The sequence below is a fragment of the Muntiacus reevesi genome, chromosome 4 (genome assembly GCF_963930625.1).
Source record: "Muntiacus reevesi chromosome 4, mMunRee1.1, whole genome shotgun sequence".
NCBI classification, from domain to species: Eukaryota; Metazoa; Chordata; class Mammalia; order Artiodactyla; family Cervidae; genus Muntiacus; species Muntiacus reevesi.
In genome coordinates this window covers 98,640,895-98,664,351 of record NC_089252.1, presented here as the reverse complement: position 1 = coordinate 98,664,351, position 23,457 = coordinate 98,640,895, and the positions used below count along the sequence as shown (strand labels likewise).

Sequence of the window (23,457 nt, the reverse complement as noted above, 5' to 3'; positions counted from 1 at the left end):
GCATGTGATAAGATAAAAGCATTTTGTCCAAGAAAAAATCATGTCTGCTAAGGTGTATTGAATTGTGGAATATTCTATGTTCCCCAACACTGAGTTACCAAGTTCAACATGGCACCCCTAAAAAAAAAAGAGCAACAAGTATAATTAACGGGTATTTGAGAGGTTTTGGTAAGTCTTTGGTGTACTTCCCAGAAATAGTGAACGTCTGAAGTGACTGATTAACAAATCCTTTTGCAAATCAGAGTTTCCTTTCAACAAAATTGAAGGAGAACTAATTGAGGTGTCAGAGAATGAGTCATGAACAATAATTTGATGAGAAATCATGTGATTTGGGACATAAAATTGGTAAGGACATTTTTAAAAATTCAATGACTTAAAAAAATCTCTCCAATCTCATCTACTTATTTGCATGAGAAAGATTTCTCAATGTTTACATCTAGAAAAATGAAAAACTGGCACTGTGCTAAATCCTATTTTGTTCCTGAAATAAATAATATTTGACAATATAAAAACTAATTTGAAAAAAAAAGCTTTATCCATCTCATTAATAGATGAAGTTCCAATAAATTTAACATTTACATTTAGTGATTACTCATCAATATTTAATGTATATCTATGCTAAAAATAGTGAGAAACTCAATCCAGATGTAATTTCTTAAATTTAGAGGATCATGGACTCAGGAAATTATTATTTTAAGCTTCTGAGACTATACAATGATCAATAAAAACTTTTAAGTATATTCATTGATAAAATGAAAGTAAAAATAAGTAATGTAAGTAAATAAAAACATGAATTAAAAGAGAAAAACGACCATGCAGAGTTTTCAACCAATAAAGAACTTGCTTTCATATTTTTAATAGACAATGGTGAGAATCAAATTATAATAGTATTGTAGTACTATAAAATCTAAATTATATAAAAAAGATATACTTTAAAGATATACTTTAAAATAATTTAGACTTTTAATTTTAAAATGGCAACATTTACAATATACCAGAAATTATGGACCTCCCTATAGCTCAAACGGTAAAGAATCTGCCTGCAATGCAGGAAATCAGGGTTCGAACCCTGGGTTGGGAAGATCCTCTGGAGAAGGCAAGCCACTCCAGTATTCTTGCCTGGAGAATCCTATGGATAGAGGAGCCTGGAGGGCTAGAGTCTGTGGGACTGCAAAGAGTCAGACACAACTGAGCAACTAACACACACACAGAAATTATGTTCTTGGCAACTCTTTAAAACTTATGAAAAATTTGAGATCTATAATTATTCCAAAAATCTTTCAAGGTTTGGGAACAAAGAAATTTGAGCTTTCTGTTTTATTTCTCCTGCCTTTTTTATTATTTCTGGAATTAGACAGTGTGTTTTCCTGGCCCCACTTTCACATTTGCTCTTTGATCTACTGTTCCTTTAGAAATTGAGGTCTCCAAATAATAGAATTGTGAACATGACGAACTGCCCAAATATGCTACTAATTATTTGCTTTACCATAAGGCTCATTACAAGTTTCTTTTAAATAACAATCTCGTCTAGTCTTCTGAAATATGGCTCCATGATTATAAAAATTCATCACTGCATTCTATTTACAGGCTCTTTACTTTTTAAGTCTAAAATACAAAAGTATTGCTTTGATCCTGTAGCAGATTTTAAAGAATAATCCTTTTTAAAGTGTCTTCACAAATAGGTTATCAAGTTCAACATGGCAACAAAAAGAAAACAGAAGAGAAGCGAGAAAGAAAAAGGAGGAGATGAAATGGTACAAAGATATTACAGAGAAAGGTAGGCAACTTTAAGCAACCAAGCCTTTTCAAACATGGCATCGCTAACTTTTATCACTAATTTGTAACAGGATTAAAACACAAATCATTTTTCATCTGAGAACAAAGATCACTACTGATTTAATATAGTTCTTGGCCCTACAGCTAGATTTCTTTCCTAGTTTTCTTTCTGCGACAAGAAATGCCTAATGGAACAAGGGGGTAAGTATTTCTTGAGATCTGGTGATCTTTATAAGTCCTCTGACGTCTCTGTGGAACTCCATTTCTTTATCTATAAAGTGAGAAAGTTGCTCTAAAACAGTAATTTGAGGAGGGACAAGAAAAGGGACAAAGAGGGCAGATGACAAGGGCCATGTTTCAAGGAACAATTTTTTTCAACAGAATATCCACAGTGAGTGCAACAAGATAGATTCTGACTCAATTCCATTGCTACTCCCATATCCCTGTCAATACAGAGAACTCTTGCTACGAGAATTTGTGTACTTTGATTCAAACTGAACAAAAGGCCGACATCACAGAGTATAATTTTAAGGTCCCTTCCAGCAATGAAATTCCATACTTTTTAGTTAGGTCCAGAAAACACTGATATTCATTCATATCTCTTCTTCTATGTCTTTTGTTTCTGCCAATCATCACTATTTGCTCCATGTAGCCTAGAAGAAAATAAAGTGTGTGCCTAGGAGGCAGAGGATAAAAGATGTAGGTGGGGACATGTTTTCAGCTGCTATGAGGCTCAAAAGTTCTATGCTTTCATAACTTCACAATTCTCCAAACTTAAAAAAAAAAAGAGAGAGGAATTTTAAAAGACCCCCTTTTCTCTCATCTTGAAACCTGTAAAAGGATATTTGTAAAAAGGAGGTACAAAAGAAGAGGTTGCCAGATAAGGTGCTTTTTCTAAATCAAAGGAGTTCCCAGACAAAATGGGGCCTGACTTGGTGGTCAGCTGTCAAAGTGAAATTTAATTTACCACTAACAATAGACAAAGTACATCAGACTAAGTGCTTGATCAAGAAACTGAAAATTTTTCAATAAAATGGCCTTGATGTCAGTTAAAGCAGAAACCCCAGGTAAAGAATGACTATGCTGAAAATAAATTAAGAAAACATCCCACAGACTTGAGAAAAAAATTCTTTTTTATCCTTCCAGCTCCTCTTACTCTATATAACGTTCAAAGGTTCTTGATTTCAGGTTTTCCAGCCATAATGAGGGGCTGGTGGATAAGTTTGTGTCTCTGGATCTAGTGATTCTTGTCATGGCTCCGAAACTCAGTCACTCCTATTTAGAAAATCTCTTATATCCTTTTGGATTACGCTTGATCTCTTTTTATCTAATTAATTCCATCTCAGGAACCAAAAAGTAATTACATTAAGAACTTGGAGGCATGCCTTCAGGAATGTCACTACGGCTTTCTATTTGTTTGCTTTAAAGCAAACCAGCACTCTGGAACTTGGTTCAGATTAGCTATTTTGTGCTTTCAGTTAGATACCGTGCAATGGTTCTACTCCTGGTTGCTTGAATAAGAAATAAGAAAATAAGAATAAGAAAGCAAGTGAAAGACATACAGAATATGGTTCAATCTCTTCCTTTCTCTCTCTCTCTCCCCTCTGAATGAGAGGAGGGTTTTATCCCTGGGTCAGGAAGAAGCCCTGGAGGTGGTAATGGCAACCAACTCCAGTCCTCTTACCTGGGGAGCCTGGAGGGCTGCAGTCCACAGGGTGCCAAAGAGTCAGACACACTGGGAGACTGATCACAGCACTGCTCTGAATTCTACCTCAGTAAAGTGACTTCAGGCCCCTGGGTTTGAGCTGGGAGCACAGAAGCTATCGATAAACGTTTGCTTGGTGGTGGTTAGTCCCTCAGTCCTGTCCGAGTCTTTGCAACCCCATGGACTATAGCTGATGGGATTCTCCAGGTAAGAATACTGGAGCGGGTTGCCATTCCCTTCTTGAAGGGATCTTCCCAACCCAGGGATGGAACCAGGACCTCCTACATTGCAGGCAGATTCTTTACCTCTGAGCCACCAGGGAAGCACAATGCTTTTTAACCTCAGGATCAACTGGGATGAAAAGCAGAAGAAGATAGAACACTAAGTCGTGTCCAACTCTTTACACTGGTCAGAGGACAGAGAAATAATAGGGATCTTCAAAAGGACTCTTTTTTTCTTTTTTTTCTTTTTAAAACACGTTGTCAGTGTAATAACTGTTGAAGACTATTTGTTAAACTGTCCAAAGACATAACTATTTTGAGACTGCTCTTTCACTTGTCTACTTTCATAGGCCTCTGTGAACATCTGTGCCATCTGTACAGGCCTCTTCCAAACAAAAGGAAAAAGGTCCAAAGAGGATGTGCTCTCAAGAAAGTTGTAAACACATTTAAGAAACTCTCTGAAAGCTCATCAACCACCTGATTTCCTAGACAGGGCCTCTTATCACATTAACCATAATTTAAGACAGGAGCAGGTGGGCAGAAAAAAGACGGACAAGAAGTAGAGGGAAAAGGGAAGGTGATGAATGATTAATGAAAATCTGCTGATTAATGGAACAAAGATTTTAAAAAGTAATAAAGCATTCATCCCTAGGGTGGGACACAGGAAACAGCAAAAATGTGTACCAAATTGCCAAAACAGTAAAACAAGACAGTAGAACAAAGAAAGAGAATAGGGCAAAGAAATGTTCAGTTCAGTATAAGCATTGTTGAAAATTCACAGTGGATTTGGGAACTTACCACTTAGGAGTCATTTCCTTAAAGAAAAATAAACTTATGTTGCCTGATTTCCTAAAAGTTACTTACTTATAATGGGCCATTTATGGATAAGAGCCTGCAGGTCCCCCGGTGTACATGAAAGCCAGACTTTGTGTCTGTTCGACATTTCTTTCTCTGTGAAATCTGATTCACAGCATCAGAGTGCACAAGAACCCTCAGTTGTATGGCTCCATCACAAATTATATGAGCACTTGGCTTTTCAGAGCAACTATAGAGTTGTATACTGGGCTCCGAGAGGAGCACTCTGTGTGTGAATTACCTATACGTGTGCCCAACCTAAGGAAAAACTCATATGAAGCACAGAGGCAATTTATAAATATGAGCTGCACATTGATAGGAATACAGAAACATATCATGAAGGGGTATAGATGTGCAGGTTTTTCCACAAAAGCTGACCTGTATATGTGTGGGTAAAATACCATAAGACAGCCCTATGGCAAGACAAGCAATTTTAAAATAAGAGTGTGCATGAGATTTACTTATTTTGAATGTTAGTTGAAGGAAAGTAAGTTTAATTGGAAGATAAGCTGAATGATAAAAACAGTTATGGAGATTCTTTAGGGAACTTCTGGACACATGCAAGAACCATGACGGCAGGGAACACATGTTTTGGAAAAATTAGGCCTTACATCCCACGACAGTTTTGTTTTTTTCTCTTTCTCTGAATCAGGTGCATCACTTGTACAACCTGTACATCCATCACCCATGATTAAGAACACATTTGGGTCCACATGAGATTTCTTGAAGACAGGACCCAAAAATCATTCAATTGTATCACTTTGGTAACTAATATGCTCCACATATTTCTACGAAATGATCAACTGAATGAGGAAATGAACAAATGATGATTTGCTGAAATACTACGGTGAAGAATTTTGTAAAGAAGGGGCATCATCTTCTACAAAGGTACTGATTTATTCTATCATATTTCTCAGAATCACAAGACTAATCAGCTGACACTGAAAAGGAACACCTCCCTCAGGCAGAAGTGACTTAAAAAAAAAAAAAAGACCTGCTGCAAAACACTGAGAAGAATGGTAACAAAGCATATTTCAAAGTTGGGCAGTCTATCAAAAAGGGTAAAAGAAGACACGGGAGGGGTCAATAACAGCAGCTCTACTGTAATTCAAGGAGAGGAACAGATTGCTAAGACAAATCAGTAACAGTAATAAAAATAACAGCAATTAGTTATTAACCACTATATGTCAGATAGTACATAGGCATAAATTAATTTTCATAAATTTATAATAATAATAAAGTTAGTACTTTTATCACTTTCATTTTACAGACTGAAACCAAGGCTAAGAAAAGGTAAGGAATTTTTCCAAAGTCTTTCCAGCCAGATTTAAATACATATTTTGTCTGTCTTCAAAAGAGGCACCCATCAATTCAGCACTATGATACAAGTGATTAATCATGGGAAAAAAGGCTTGGGTTTTGTTTTGCTTCTTTCAGTTTAGAAGAAATACGAAACAGTTCTAGAACCTTTACTTGTCAGCAAATGGTAAACCAACCAGCTTTTGAATAATTCAAACATCATGTATGTTTATCACTTACCTGAGATTGAAGGAGAAGTAAATGTCCAATTTTCAGTTTCTCTAAAGAGTTATTTAACTGTGGGTCTCCTAAGTTAAACCACAAAGGGGATTTGACTGTGAAACAAACCTTTCTAAGGCCCATGAGATTGTTGATCAGTCTGATACCCATAAGAGACAGTCCATCAACCTGATATATCATTCCAGCAATGTAAGCCGAAAGCAAAGATTTTTAAGGCTACTGAGATTAAGGTAAAGTGGAATCTTTCCAATATTCTCCCCTTTGCTAACAAAACGAAACTGTCAAAAACTAAAAATAAATTATAAATTACAGTGTATCTAATCTAATCACCCATTTACTTCTCTTTTTGGGGGGTCACCCCCTTCTCTCATGCATGAAACAAATATGTGTTCTCATTTAAACCTCTGTTGTAACTATTTCCATTGTCCCCAAGGTCCTCATTCTCTTTAAATATATCTATCTTCAGTAAAAGGCAAATAGTTCAGCTTGACTGCACAGCTGATAAACCTTAAAGATAATAAACTGGACAGAATAGCACTGAGATTCTAAATTAGACAGACCAGCAGTCATCCTCAGAGTAATGAAATAAATAAGGCATGAACAATTAAATTAAATGACAATTTCTCCTTTGAAGTTTGGTTCTCCTGTTTTTACATAGTAGAAAAATTAGGCCGTAGTGGCCTTTCATGGGCGGAACCTTCCTTAGAAAGGATCTGTGTGCTTATTTTTAACATATAAAATATCTGATATATCAGCTGCAATGCACCCATTACTACCTCATAATTAATTTTATGTATGTATTGCCTGTATATGTAACAAAAGATTATATTTGAGATCAGTTCAAACAGTTGAGATTGATTATAAAGAATTTTTCCTTATTAGAAAACTATTTTGGCAAGTCCCTAATATAAAATAGCTCAGTTTTGTTATTAAATATTTTCTTTTTTATTCCTTCAAATGTTATACGGTACCATTCAATGTCTCATAGGGGCATGCAGGTGTCGGAGGGAGAAAAGAATGAATAGATCAATAGTACATTTCAAAAGTGGGCTTCCCAGGTGCCTCCGTGGTTAAAGAATCCACCTGCCAATGCAGGAAATTCAGGTTCTGGGTTGGGAAGATCCCTTAGAGGACGAAATGGTAACCCACTCCAGTTTTCTTGCTTGGGAAATCCCGTGGACAGAGGAGCCTGGCGGGCTATAGTCAATGACATCACAAAGAGCCAGACGCGACTTAGCAACTAAGCATGGATGCACATTTTTAAAATAAGACCAATCGATAAGTATATTTTGAATCACTTCAAAACATTGACTAGGAGGTCTAATAGATTACCATATATGGGAACAGAAACTGCTGTTGTAGTAGCATCTGATGAAATTCCAAAAGTTTAGTGACTTGCAGGTTCTTTCACCCTGATACTCTGTATAGTGTGATGCTATGTAGCACATTTAACTCTCTTCATGCCTTGGTATTTTAATGCAAAAGGAAATTCTTTGCTCTATAGCTTTAAACATTATCCAGGAGCTGGCTCCCATGGACCTCTTTCACATTCCTACTCACAACTCTCAGAGAAAAGCTGTCATTTCTTGTTCTATTCAAGTCAGACTATCTGGTCTCCAGGCACCAGAGTAAAAGGGATGTCTAAGATAACATCTTCATTTATTCACATGATTTTCATCTTGGACAGTATTATAAAAGCCAATGGTAAATTGGAAAAATAATGGGATAATACAACATATATTATAAAATGAAATTTATGATCCAAACAGAATAGAAGAGATACTGCTGCACGCGAGGGTTATATTCTTGTCATCGACAAGTGTCTTTGCACATGACCTACACAGAGTAAGTCATAAATCTCTTTCTAAGGAAGAAAAAGGAGGGAGAAGGCTAAATTCTAAAGAACTCACTTTTACAAAAATGTGTAACACATCATTTCATGTGAAACTCAACCTTGTTTTCCCTAAAAGAAAACCTAATCAAACAATAGAGAAGAAAACTCTAGATACTAACTTTATTCGACTTAGCACTTGAAAACGAATACACTAGATTTTGAAAGAGGCCCAACTAAGACTTCTATTGATACTAAGCTTTAAATTCCCTGGTTAAACTTGGTTTTATTTCTGGAAAGAAGAGCTTCTGTTTGGTTTTTCTTTTTCTTTTTAAGAAAAAAAAAAATCTGTATAATTATAGGCTTATGGTTACATGCAAGGAACAAAGTATGGATGAAAAAAGAAAAATGGATCATCAAGAAGCTAGTTATCACTAAGTATGTAAAGCTGTAATAGTCTAACAATGCCAACAGAAAATATACTGTAACAAAACTGTAATTTAAACCAAGCTATCAAAATATTTCAAAAGAGAACAAATTTTATGATTTTTAAAATGAAATACGATCACTGCCATTAACAATATGCTATAAAATAGATATATTATACATTGCTTCTGTTAATAACCACTATGGTTTCTCAGGAAACAGTCTTTACAGAGCAAGTCTGATTAATGTACAAGAGACGGCTTTTCTTCTTGGAACCCTAAACATATGCCTTTGTTTTCAGGACAGTGTTTTTAAAAGCTGTAAAGACAATAAAGTTTTAAACATTACCTTGCCTATGTTTAGCAATTGTCAATACAGAATATATTTTTCTCTCCAGCCTCTAATTTCCAGTTAGATGTTATTTTTCCATCTCTATATAGGTTAGTCTCCTAAACAGGAAAATAACCAACGTAATCTTGTACGCACAATCCGACAACATTTCTTTCAGAATAATATGACCCATTAGACATCTGAAGATCAAGACAGGGATAAGGATTTATTAGGCCAGCTCACACGGGACTTATATATCATGGGCTGCAGGACAAAGCTTATTAAATGATTTCACTGGTCACATAACTGAATGTAAAAGAGGAAACGCTTCACTGACTGTGGTCAAACATGATTGCTGCTACCGTAGATTAGAGGCCCCAGAAGTACTCTCAGTGAGGTCGGTGACCAAATGCCACTCCATGCAGCTTTGCTCTTCATGGGCAATGTCTCCAAAGAACTAGCTATGTGAAAATCTAGCCTGAACCCAGATACGAATTTTGGTTTGCTTTTCCTTTTCAAATGGATAGACACTTTAGTACCTTAAAATCGTACCTTTCTTTCTTATCAACAAAAGCATTAACAAACAGAATTCAGAAGAATTCAGATTTACAGGACAAGAAATAGGGCAAATGTTCTCAGTGTTAGATCATACATGAAATTATCCAGGAAGCAGATACTGAATTTCTGGAAGATTCAAATGCTGGCTCTCCTACTTGCCACCTACCAAAGTATGGAGAAAAGTAAGAAACAGAAATCACAGAAGCTCAAATTACTCATGTGGTGCTTCTTAATATATCTGTTGACTATCTCCTGTGAGAAAAGACTGTAACAAATAGAAAAAGATGTAGTGATTATATGTAGCTTCTGTTTCTGCAGTTCCAGTTGCCAGGTTTTATTTTCCAAAAAGCTAAGGGCTCTATTTATCAAAAGGATAACTCTTTCCAAATGCAGGAAATAACAATGGAAAGAAGCAATTGTTAAATAAATAAAAATAAACATACATTTTGCCATATATTATTTACAGTTTATATGTTATGCAGATAAAATTTTATTGATAAATATTCCTAAAAGTTAAAATCTTAGTTACCTCTGGGTAATAAAAATAAGAAGTCATTTCTATGTTTACCTCTATACGTTTATGTATTTTCTGTTGTTTTACAACAAGGATGGAATGTTTTCATACTTAGGGGAAGAAAGGGACATTCTCCCAACACCACCCCCACATCAAGAAGAAGAAAAATGAGGTGAGGAAGAGAAAAAAACAGAAATATAATAAAAAGAGTCTGTTTCATATTCTTCATCTACCATTTTTCCTCTTCCTCTATTCTCTGCTTTGCTCTGTAGAAGACATGAGTTTATCTGGGGTGAGTCAATGTGCCTCTGATTTTTTTTCCAAGCCTTGGTTTTTCCATCTATAGAAAAAAGGTAGTAATAGTCCTTATCTCCTGAGAAGTCCAGACAAGATAATACAACAAAAGCTCTTAGCACAAGGCTTGACTCAAAGAGAGGACTCGATGATATTAAATGCACATTTCTTCACCAGTCTTGCCTGATCGATCTGGGAAACCTTTTAGGTTCACAAAAACTTACTTGAGACTTACTTTATGACATAGAATACGCTTAAATAAATAGTAAGTAATTTAATCTATGGGCTAAAAGTAAAATTCAGAGCTGGAATTCAAGTCTCATGCTCTCCATAACTGAGTCTGATAATCAAACTTCACTTTTGAGATGGAGCTGAAGCCATTTCTAGACTTACAAGAGCCCATTGTTAAATTTTAAGAATTTTGTGAGACAGTTTTTAAACACAACCATTACTAAAAATTAAGTTACATAATTTTATAAACTATAATTTACAATTAAATAAAAAATATTTTTAAAGTAAATACACAAAACTCATCACTTTCCAATTCTATATCACCTTTCCTCTTAAAATGCCTTGCATCTGCTATACTGTATGATGCAACAGCTGTATAATGGGGTGCTACTGTGCATCTTTGCCCAAGTCCACTTTCAGTAAAGTTACATTGGTAGTTTAAAAATGGCCAAATGAGCAAATGCTACAAACCAAAGCTTGATATTGTTTTGCTCATTTGAGAGAGACAGAGAACATGCAGATTAAACTTAAAATATCCTACATCTGTAGTTGTTATACTCTAAGTGGAACAAAAAAAATTATTGAAATATTCTTTCAGCATTTGAACCTTACAGAATATTTTTGACAGAACTATACTTGTCCATCAATTGCAAACACAGACTGACTACAGATATATACTACTACTACTACGACTAAGTCCCTTCAATCGTGTCCAACTCTGTGTGACCCCATAGACCGCAGCCCACCAGGCTCCCCCGTCCCTGGGATTCTCCAGGCAAGAACACTGGAGTGGGTTGCCATTTCCTTCTCCAGCGCGTGAAAGTGAAGTCACTCAGTCGTGTCTGACTTTTAGTGACCCCATGGACTGCAGCCTACCAGGCTCCTCCATCCGCGGGATTTTCCAGGCAAGACTACTGGAGTGGGTTGCCATTGCCTTCTCCGATGAATATATAAGGGTTTGACAAAATCAACAATAGTGTTACACGAGAATCTACTGGCTTCTGGAACTTACAGTAAAGAGTAGTGATTATTTTATTATTAGTTATAAATTATAGGCTACTGTGCTTAGTCGTTTCAGTCATGTCCAGTTCTGTGCAACCCTGTGGGATGTAGCCTGCCAGGCTCCTCTGTCCATGGGATTCTCCAGGCAAGAATACTGGAGTGGGTTGCCATGCCCTCCTCCAGGGAATCTTTCCAACCCAGGGATTGAACCCAGGTGTCCTGAATTGCAGGCAGGTTCTTTACTGCTGAGCCACCAGGGAAGCTCAAATTATAGGCTACATACCCTTTATATCAGTAAGATTTACAATAAATGTACACATGTGCATACACACACATTTTTTTTCCTGGAGAGCCAGTGGTTAAACACTTACCAGCACATCACTAAAGTTACCATTGTTTCAACCTACAAGGAACCTATAAGCTTATAAGCTATATAAGCTCTCAGCAGAGCCCCAGGCTCATCTTCAGAGCACTAAAGGTGGGCTTAAAAGGTTTTAGCTTCAGTCGAGTCTACCCAATTGGATCATTATATTTAAATATGGTACACTTAGTATTCCCCTCCTGCTTTATAATAAAGCATATAGCTTCAAGTTTCACTATTATTATGGACAATTTACTATCTAGAAATGCAAATCTAGAAAAGTCACAACAGCTTTCTACAATTTATGAAAACACTGGGGATACGAAGGTAAGTAAAATATGTTCCCCCTGGCTCCAAGAAAGTTGGGCAGGGAGAAAAACATATTACTCTAAAACATATGAGAAACGGCAAGGGCAGATCCAAAGTGCTAGGAGAAGACTGAGTAGAGAACCATGAGCTTGGACCCCAAGTCCTGTTTAATGACAACTATGTCATCTACCCAAAGTAAATAAGGGAAAGAAGGACAGTCCCAGGGAGAAGGAAAATCTGAGCAGTATAGCCTAAGAGTTAGGAGCAAGGATACTAAAACAAGACAAACCCAGGATCAAACCCAGGCTTCCCTACTTACTGGGCAAGTTATATGGCTTCTCTAAACCTCTTTTTCTTTATTGGCAAAAGGAGGACTGTAACTCCTGGCTCAGATCACTGTAGTGAGAATCAAAGGACATGATATATGTAAAGTGCTTAGAACAGTGCCTTTTATACACAAGTGGCCAATAAATATGACTACTATGTTGAGAACATTGTCTTTAGGTGTTGGGGAGGAAACTGCAGGGATTGGACAGAGCATTGTAAGCAGAGGAAAGAGAAAACCACGAGCGAAAACCACAGAAGACATGTTGATTTCCAGTTAATAACCCTGAAGTACGAGAACATTTGGGTACTAGTAGTAAAGAACCCACCTCTTAATGCAGGAGACATAAGAGATGTGGGTTCGATCCCTGGGTTAGGAAGATTCCCTGGAGGAAGGCATGGCAACCACTCCAGTGTTCTTGTCTGGAGAATCCCCATGGGCAGAGGAGCCTGGCAGGCTACAGTCCATGGGGTTGCAAAGAGTTAGACACTACTGAAAGGGACTGAGCACACAGGAAAACATTCATGCAGGCCCAGAAGATAGGCTGGAAAACCAGTCCAGCATTCGGCCAGAAGAGTTCAGATACATAGCCATTCCTCATCCTCTTCCAAGAAAAACAAAACAAAGTTGAGTTTTTAAGATGATTTTATCCTTTTTTTCCTGAAATTGTGCCTCTGATATATTTGTGAAGAGCCTGTGGGAGAATGATAAATCAGGTGATATTACATATACTCATGAGTACCTTAATTGTTGTTAAATACTAAAACACCCAAAATTTATCTGCACCAAGATTTACCACTCTGATGGAAATCCACCTGAAAAAGAATACCTGATAATTAAGAAGAACGACCACAGATTTCCGGTAATGTAAGGAGTATGAATAAGATTTAAACTCTTCCCTGAGGGAATAACTAGGTGATGTTTATTCTGTAGATGAACAATGTGATTGTAGCAATGGAAAAGATTGATGATCTATTTTTTTTCCTGAGGGAGCTTGATTTAGCCAACTATCTCAGATAATAGAAGGATGTAGGACTGAGTCGTCCAGCACCACTCGAAAATTCTTTGTGAAGGGTAAATAGCACACATCCTTGGTGACCTGGAAAAATAGATTGCAAGTCAAGTGGGTACATTAGGCAGCAGGAAACTGTCACAGAAGTAACCAGAATTGAAGCAAAAAAAAATTTTTTTTTTCTAAATTAACCACAACTGAATTCAACCAAATTAGAGAGAAAAGGGACAAGAAGAATAATCTTATCCCAGAAAAGGGAATAAATCACTCTCTTTATCTAGGCTTTTGAGCCTGTAGGCTGTTATTTGGGTCTAACAGGTAATTTTTAGTAATTTCTCCAGTCCAAGAAATGAGGAACCACATAGCCTGTAAGCACACAAACAAAAAGCAAGGCAGCATTAGTCTTCCAGATTCTTGCTACTTTAAGTATAAGAAGCTATCAGCTGGGACCTTGTTAGAAACACAAAATCTTGGGCCCCACCCTAGACCTCATGAATTAGAATCGACACTTTTAACAACATCCCTAGGAATCCAGGTGATTTCTTTGCACTCCGAAGTTTAAGAAACATTGATCTAGAGAGTCGGACATTCATTCATTCAATAAATAAACTTTCAAGATCTGTACTGTTTAATATGATAGGAAGCCACTAGTCACATATGGCTATTTGAGTTTCAATTAATAAAAAATTAAATAGAATTAAAATTTAATTCAATTTCAGGGATTCATTGGCACTAACCACAACTTAAATGTTCAATTAGCATGGGTGGCTTGTATCTACCAGATATGTTTCCATCATCACAGAGACTTCTATGGAATAAGCTGATTAAGACAACTGGGACAAACCACTTAAGAAAGAAGAGGAAGATCTCTTTGCTGATGAAGCTTAGATTCGAGCAGCAGGGAGGCAGATAATGAACAATCAGCAACATAAAGTGACTAAAGCTATGTTGGATGGTTAAATGCTAAGGACAAAAAGTAAAAATAGAACGGCCTTAGGAGTTCCCTGGTGGCCTAGTATTTGGGATTCTGGGCTTTCACTGCCACGGTCTGGGATGAATACCTGGTTGGTCAGCTGAGATCCCACAAGTATGCGATGCAGAAAAAATGTGTGTGTGTGTGTGTGTGTGTGTGTGTGTGTGTGAAGTGTTAGTTGCTCAGTCGTGTCCAATTCTTTGAGACCCCATGGATTGTAGTCCACAGGCTCCTCTGTCCATGGGATTTCCCAGGCAAGGATACTGGAGTGGGTTGCCATTTCCGACTCAAGGGGAATTTTCCCAACCCAGGGATGGAGCCCATGTCTCTTGCATTGGCAGGCAGGTTCTTTACTGCTGAGCCACCAGGGAAGCCCATAGCAGGTCTAGAGGGTTTCAGTGAAGACATCATATCAAAGGCAAGTCGAGTTACTAGCCAGCAGGGGAGTATTCCAGACAAAGGGAAAATCTGTCCAGAGGCCCCTATGGTAGGTGTTCGGGGAACAGCAAAAGAGCCCATGTGGGTTGGAGGAGAGTGAGAAGGAAGGGTGAGTAAAAGGGTAGGAGAGGTAGAAGGTAAGGATCCCCGGTAGGGAGAAGTGCCTCTTTGTCCACTGGAAAGGACTTGACGTATACTTGGCGTGAAATGAGGAGCTCTTGAAAGTTTTGAGCCAGGGAGTGACACATTTCAACACCATCTCTAAGTTATTTCTAGTTCAGCAGAAAAGCACTATAAGCAAAAGTTACTTATTTGTTTTAATTCAAGGTCATACTCAGGGGTAGAAAGATGCTATCTGCACTGGCAAAATGACTTTGTTTACAAGTTTTGGTAACCACCAGAAGCTTGTTAATGATATACAAACAGAAGTCATTAAAATTTATCACTGTGAAATTCAGACACTTTTTCAGAGGCTCAATTAATATGCAGTCATAAGGTCTTGCAGGTTACCACCCAGAATCTGGAGCCACACTTGTTAGAGAGTTTCAGCAAATCCTGAGGAATCCAACTAAGACTCACTCAACCTAAAGCCTAAAGCCTTAAAAGGTGGAACTCTGCCTGTGTCTCACTCTCAAAATTTGTTGATTACTTTATTACTAACTTACATGGGTTTCTTGAAGATACAGAAATCCATTCAGTGATTCCAAACTATTTTTTTCACCCTGACCCCACCTCAGTCAAATGCCTAAGCTTTGGAAATCAAGATATGAGGTTTGCTTTAAGTTTTTCTTTTTCCCCAGAGTTCCCAGAATCAATGACACACCCTACCTAAATTGAGAGTGTTATTGTCTTGCAAGTAAATCCAACCATAGTTCTAAGAACTAGAGGTCAGTGTAACCTGTCTGCAGAATGCCATCATCAGCATCAAGGCCTAGGTTCACTGCATGAAAGTTACACTTAAGAGTCAGGCCTAACAGGACTAAGAGTCATCCCTTGCGATCTATTCTCTGGGGATAAAATTGGTTTTGGTGACAAAACCGTAATCCAGCCTGAATTCTGGCAGAAAAATAGAGTAAGGTCACCTTCAGTAAATTAAATCAAATTAACAATAAATCAAGGCATGCTAGATCATTGGGAATTAACTGTTCAGATGCTCATGACAAGTGAGTGGATCAAGGAGCATCATTTTTATGCATCCAGGCATAACATTTTTGAGCTACAGAACATAAGAGGAGATTTTAGCAACCACATTATTACCAGTTTGAGTTATGGGAGTCCAGAAGTGGAGCTGTTTTACTTTATTCATTAAATAAGCCTATGCTGAGGACCTCCTATGGGCAAGGATTCTAACTGTTGAAAATACAGCAGCTGACATGCTACAGTACCTTATCCGTATGAAGGTTACAGTTTCAATTCTGACCTCCTTATGGCTCCAAGAGGGAAACCTGTCAACCTGAAGAGGTCTTCTGAGATGAGAAGGATTCAGAGATCATTTTAGAGAAAAAAGAAACAGGAGACATACCAGTAGAAGGTGGCTCTTCACAGGCAGTGTGCATCATATAACTTTCATATACTTCACCCTGAGGCCAGAGCACCTGAGAGCCTCTTTTGCTTCCTTCATCCAACCACAGGAGTCACCCCTAAGATTTGAAGCACCTCTCCTCCTCTCATCGCCTTTTTAGTACAGCAGAACCAGAAAGAACAGAGAAAAACCATTTCCAGAGACTGGACACATTAAGACACTGAAAAGAACAAAGGGGCAAATGGGTCCCTCAACATAATTTTTAAAACAATGTATTTTTTTGTATTCTATCCATGACAACTCTGATTTTAAAATTTAAAATATACTTTTCCTCACTTAACCATTATTACTCTTCACCCCCCCAAAAAAAAAAATTATAGTAAAACACGTTAGACTTTGTAAGCTACCCAAAATCTACCCTATATAAATTATACTTTTGTTAACATAGTCTGAATCAGTTTCTGTGGTTTACAATCAAATACTTTAGTTGAAATAGTACCTTAGTATATCAGTCAGGAAAGCTGAAGAAGCCTCTAACTTTGGGTCTGCAGCTAGTTATCTGTTAATCTCAGGAGAAATTATTTGAAGTAGCTGGACTTCAGCTTTCTCACATGCAAACTGAAAAGATTAGACTACATTATTCTTAAGAGCTTAAAATACCATGAATGCTATACATAACCAACATGTTTATATCTTATTTCTCAATATTAGTAAAAAAAAAAAAAAAGAGATCCCTGTCAGGCAGTGGTGGTTTGATATTTTCCCAGGAAAAATTAAATTTGCAAGATAGGTTCTGTATCTGTTGCAGCTATTCCTTCACCTCACTCCTTGGCTCTTTGATAATGTTCAGCATATATGTTCCAACAGACCAAATCCCTCCAAGGTCTTCCGTGTGACTCTTTTAATCTCACCACAATGAAAAGGCACATCAAAAGAAATGGTCAGAGACGAGACTCAGAATGTTTGCATCTAGGCTGCATGACTAAATATTTGCTTTGTGGTAGAGGAACTCCTCAAGGGCACTTAAAAAGTTCCTCCTACAATGCAAAGATCTGGGCAATAGTTTGCTGAAGAAAACTTAGCCTTCTGCCTTGACTAGACTGATTTGTACAACAGCCTTTCCTTTCTAAGAAAACAAGAATCATGGTTTCCATTTGTTGTCTTATAGAGATCTGTTTTAAATTGTTAAGAATAATAACAAGAAAGCAAAAAAAAAAAAAAATGTTACGTATTTCATCCAAAAGTTATAAAAGGATTATTCTGAGGAAGTCTGAGAAGTTAGGTCAATCTAGGTTCTAATATACTCAGATTATTGATTTAAACTGGAGGCACAATAAGTCACATTGGTCTTGGAGGCAGCACCAGCCAAAATTGAGAACACAGATCAATTATCTGAGAATCTTGGGCTTTCTCACTGGTTTGCCATTATAAAATCATTTTCTTGGCTTCATTTCACTTTATATACAATACTTTAGCTGCCAAGAATAGTGTTAATGAGACTGGTGTGGCTACAGCTTGGCTCTGGTGTCAGAGCATGGGGTTCTAATCCAAGATCCATGCAGGGAATGTTGCTTGGCCTCACAATGCCTTGGTTTCCTCATCTGTAAAGCAGGGGTAATAACAGTGTTTTGCAAAATCTAACACATGGAGCACTTGGGGTATCACAGACAATATTAGGCAGTACATGAATGACTTTATTTCTATTTTAATAATTATGTGTTTGACTCTAAGCATATTAAAAAACATAACTAGCACATCAAGCTAAATAACACAATTGCTTAGGAAAAAACCAAGTTAAGGAAAAGAAAAATTTGACTCTAAATAGTTCTAGTTTATGAGGGAAAGTAAGTACTTCACTGAAAAACTCTAATAAATATAAAGTAATAACAGAGTTAGAAAGTCATGATTTCTGTAATCATGTAAAGAAATAATTGCTTCAGATAACATCCATCAATAGAAATGAACACTATGCGAAAAATTAATTTGAACTTTACTATGGAATGGTAAGGCTGTCACCTGCCAAACCCGTTTAGGAATCTTAGCATCACAAAAAGTGGTTCCAAACTGTGGATGCCTACTAATGAAGCCGTAGGAAAAGCGATTATCATCGATGAAGTGTTCTTACTAAGAACACTTACATTAAATCAAGTCTAGAGATAACTTCAGTGTAAGAAATAAGGGTGAAAGAGGAACAAGGTAGAAAACACCACAAGAAACCAAAATGTGACACCTTCTGAAGAACAAGGGACCCTGTTTCTGTAACAAGACTCTGGCAGTAATGGAGGCAGAATTTCTCTAGACTAGGAGAGACATAAGGGATATATGTCATACAATATACAGACTTTAGATTTCATTTAAAAAAAATAGAAAAGCAGAAAATAATGTTTTCAGGTCAGTTGAGGGCATTTATGAAGCAGGATTACATAATGCAAATATTGTTTATTTTGCTATATGTGATAATGGCACTATGGTTAAGGACAAAAATGTCCATATTTTTTAGATGCACTCTGAAGTACATCAAAATAAAGTCAAGTGATATTTGGTATTTACTTTAAAATACCTCAAAAAAAAAAAAGAGAACAAAGAAAGGAGTGAGGGAGCAAAAGTGGTAGGAGAACAGATGAAGAAAATGGAGCAGAAATCTTGGTAATTATTGACTTTAGGCACAGGACAGACTGCATAATTAGCAAAGCTCAATGTAACATAAAAAAGCAGGGCCACTTGCTCATAAATTATTAAGAATTTCAAAACAGTGACAGCAGAGTTTTAAACCATACATGGGGCCCTAACAAACCATGGGCCCTGGAGGACTCCACACGTTGCTCCATGGGCTGTGTGTATGGAAATTCATTGCACTATTCTCCCTACCTCTGTGTACTCACAAATTGTTCATAATAACTGTGAGTTTAGTTAAGTAAAAAAATTAAATAAGTAATAGTAAAGACAGAATAAAATGACAAAAAAATCATAAAGGCTGTAGACCTAGGACTGCAATTCTAAAACACTGAGGTCGTCAGGACATGCAGTCAGAGTGGAATCTAACATAAACCAAATGCTCAGCTTTGCTTCTACTAGCACTACTATTTTACAAAGTCTATCCTTGTAGCTGGTAAGAAACACCACAATTTCCAACATTCTAGACAAAGATTGCTTTATACACTTGAAGTCCTTACTGGGAGACCTACCTAAACATGGAAGCCAATCAAGTCTTAAGCTTGTCTTACAGCTGTTCTTATTATATTTTGTTTCCTTGTACCACAGCCTCTCTCAAATATGTTGTCAGGGAGTTTTGACTGCAGGCTACTGCAGCCCTTAGAAGAGAACACTGTTACCAAATTGAAGGTTCTTTGGAAAGTCAGGCTCTTCTTCTTAACACAAGTAGTATCACTTACGGTAAAGAGGATGGAGCATCAGAGTGAAATAAACTCTTGTGAAAAATACTTTAGGTTTTTTGAGATAAGAAAATCATTTGCAAACTTCAAAGGAGTATCCTGGAACCTCATTTCCCCCTCGAGATGTCCAAATTAAGCCCTTTTTGATGACAGTATTTCATCCAAGTTTATAGTATAAAGAATCAGGGCAAGAAGATCTATTAAGTTTGGTATTATGGAAAAGGTAGTTTCCTACTTTAGATTTAAATTGCCTCAAAGGAAATAAAATGTAAAAATTAGATTACTGTGTATGACCTAAAATGATTGGCAAATTACAATAAAAACATTCATCCCCTCACAAAACTCAGAAGCATAAATGATTTTACTGGCATCTACAGTAATCCACTACCTAAACAAGTTTCATGGACACAGAGATTTTCTTAGTCTTTTTCATTATTTAAGTGTTGGACTGGAAGTACTCTGGAGGATCAACAAGATCAGTGAAAACCGTGTTTTGCATATCTGGTTGGATGCAGACAGCATCCTGGACCTAGCGGGAGGCAGAAACACAAACTGGAAGAAGCCTAGTTTCCTGAATCATCCCAACAGAAAATCTCCTTCACAAGAAGCACAACACCATACTATGATGCGAGTGAAAAACTTCTGTTCTGTTTAAGCCACATTACATTTACAAGTTTATGTGCTCAAGCAGCTGGTGTCACCCTAATTAATCAATACGGTAAGTCATTAAAAGCATGTTTCTACCTGAGATATCTTGTTGTGCTAGAAAGATGGAAGTTAAAAACTAACGGGATTAAACAGAAATATTTAAGGATGAAACCATAAGAAATATGGGAGGAGAGAGACCAGCTGGAGCATAAAAGAAATAAAACTGGCCACAATTAATACTATTGAAACATGATATGGGTACATGGGGATGAATTCCACTATTTTGTCTAGTTATATACACATCCAATATTTCATACAATAAAAATTTAAACATTTAAAAATAAAATAATTTTAAGAACACTTAAAATCAACAGAAAGGACACTTGAAGGAGTCCTTACTGACCTAAGATGGGTAAATTTGAGCATCAAAAGATTAATACCTGAGATGAATTGATACATACAAAATATCTGTTTAGAGTCCATAAGATATTTTAAGAATTGTAATTGGTTACTAATCAGAGGTTGTTAGGTATTCATTTACTAATCTGAAAATTGAAACATTCTCCTAACTATATGAACTATATTTCAGGGTAGTCACATGATTGATCAGAAAATGTTCTTCACAGAAAAACTTCATGTAATAAATGCAGGAAGAATGAAATAAAACTGCCATTTTTGCAACCCCTAATGAAATAAGGCCTAAATCCAGATACAGTCAACAATCATCAGTGAACATTAAAGCCATTTTAGTAACAGAAGACCAGGATGACAACCTGAACCTACTGATTAATCTTGGCTTCAGTAAGAGAAGGGTAATCCATCATTATGTGCTTCATGCTGTGATGCAACAGGACATACAGAGCACGACCAGGAAGTATGCTTGCCTAAAAAAATTTACAAAATCTAATCACAGCTCTAGACTAAATGCCAAGGTCTTGAGGGATAAGTTAAACACTACCTCAAGGACACACCCAGCCAAGTTCATACTACAGAGCAAACAATCCAATTCTTCCCACAAATCAAGGACATGGAGACTAGAGTGTAAAAGAACTGGAATGGAGTAAAGGAGGCAAAGAAAGAGCAACTCAGTAACAAGTCTCCTTGAAAAAAGTTAACCACAAAAGGACATGTGAAGAAATTACCTTTAATTTCATGAAGTGTGATGATGGCATGGGATTTACGTAGAGGAAGAATGCCCTTACCAATTGGAGATACATGCTAAAGAATTTTCAGGTGAAATGATGTGATATCCAGGATATGCTTTAAAAATACTCAAGCACACCTCCCAGAATGTTGGAAATAAAAGCAAAAATAAACAAATGGGACCTAATGAAACTTAAAAGTTTTTGCACAACAAAGGAAACTATAAGCAAGGTGAAAAGACAGCCTTCAGAATGGGAGAAAATAATAGCAAATGAAGCAACAGACAAAGGATTAATCTCAAAAATATACAAGCAACTCCTGAAGCTCAATTCCAGAAAAATAAATGACCCAGTCAAAAAATGGGCCAAAGAACTAAACAGACATTTCTCCAAAGAAGACATACAGATGGCTAACAAACACATGAAAAGATGCTCAACATCACTCATTATCAGAGAAATGCAAATCAAAACCAAAATGAGGTACCATCTCATGCCAGTCAGAATGGCTGCTATCCAAAAGTCTACAAACAATAAATGCTGGAGAGGGTGTGGAGAAAAGGGAACCCTCTTACACTGTTGGTGGGAATGCAAACTAGCACAGCCACTATGGAGAACAGTGTGGAGATTCCTTAAAAAACTGGGAATAGAACTGCCATATGACCCAGCAATCCCACTCCTGGGCATACACACCGAGGAAACCAGATCTGAAAGAGACACATGTACTACAATGTTCATCGCAGCACTGTTTATAATAGCCAGGACATGGAAGCAACCTAGATGCCCATCAGCAGACGAATGGATAAGAAAGCTATGGTACATATACACAATATAATATTACTCAGCCACTAAAAAGAATACATTTGAATCAGTTCTAATGAGATGGATGAAACTGGAGCCCATTATACAGAGTGAAGTAAGCCAGAAAGATAAAGACCAATACAGTATACTAACGCATATATATGGAATTTAAAAAGATGGTAATGATAACCCTATATGCGAGACAGCAAAAGAGACACAGATGTATAGAACAGACTTTTGGACTCTGTGGGAGAAGACGAGAGTGGGATGATCTGAGAAAATAGCATTGAAACATGTATATTATCAAGTGTGAAACAGATCACCAGCCCAGGTTGGATGCATGAGACAAGTGCTCAGGGCTGGTGCACTGGGAAGACCCAGAGGGACGGGATGGGGAGGGAGGTGGGTAGGGGGAACAGGATGGGGAACACGTGTAAATCCATGGCTTCATGTCAATGTATGGCAAAAACCACTACAATATTGGAAAGTAATTAGCCTCCAACTAATAAAAATAAATGAAAACAAAAAACAAATAAAAAATAAAATACTCAAGCAAACATACAAATTAATCAAACACACACACACAAAATACCTTGATCAAAAAATGGGCAGAAGGCCTAACTAGACATTTTTTCAAAGAAGACATACAGGTGGTCAATAGGCACACAAAAAGATGCTCAACACCATTAATTATTAAAGAAAGGCAAATCAAAACTACAGTGAGGTATCACCTCACACCAATCAGAATTGCCATCATTAAAAAGTCTACAAATAAAAAATGCTGGAGAGAGTCCAGAGAAAAGGGAACTCCCTTATATTGTTAGTGGGAATGTAAATAGGTGCAGCCACTATGGAAAACAATATGGAGGTTCCTTAGAAAACTAAAATATAAAGTTACCATATGATAGCAATCCCACTCCTGGGCATATAGAAAGAGAGAAAATTCTATTTCAAAAGATACATGCATCATAACAGCACTATTTACAATAGCCAAGATGTGCAAGTAACCTAAATGTCCATCAAGTGATGAATGGATAAAGATGCAGTGTATATATACACAACAGAATATTGCGTGTGTGTTAAGTCGCTTCATATCTGACTCTTTGTGACCCCAAGGTCTGTAGCCCACCAGCTTCCTATTTCCATGGAATTCTCCAGGCAATAATACTGGAGTGGGTTGCCATTTCCTACTTCAACACTGGAATATTACTCAGCCATAAAAAGGAATGAGATAATGCAACTTGCAGCAACACAG

At 37.0% G+C, this 23,457-nt stretch overlaps 1 protein-coding gene across 4 annotated transcripts in view; it reads right to left on the bottom strand.

Moving 5' to 3' along the window:
- The window catches only part of FHIT (fragile histidine triad diadenosine triphosphatase), a 1,485,355-nt gene that overhangs the window by 1,266,950 nt on the left and 194,948 nt on the right, over positions 1–23,457 (bottom strand). Inside the window, exon 3 of one of the 4 annotated variants that reach the window (XM_065933362.1) lies at positions 16,223–16,374. The exons of the other annotated variants lie outside the window; for them this stretch is intronic. The gene's annotated coding sequence lies outside the window, so the exon portion shown is untranslated. The remainder of the gene's footprint in view (positions 1–16,222; positions 16,375–23,457) is intronic. 4 annotated transcript variants of the gene reach the window in all.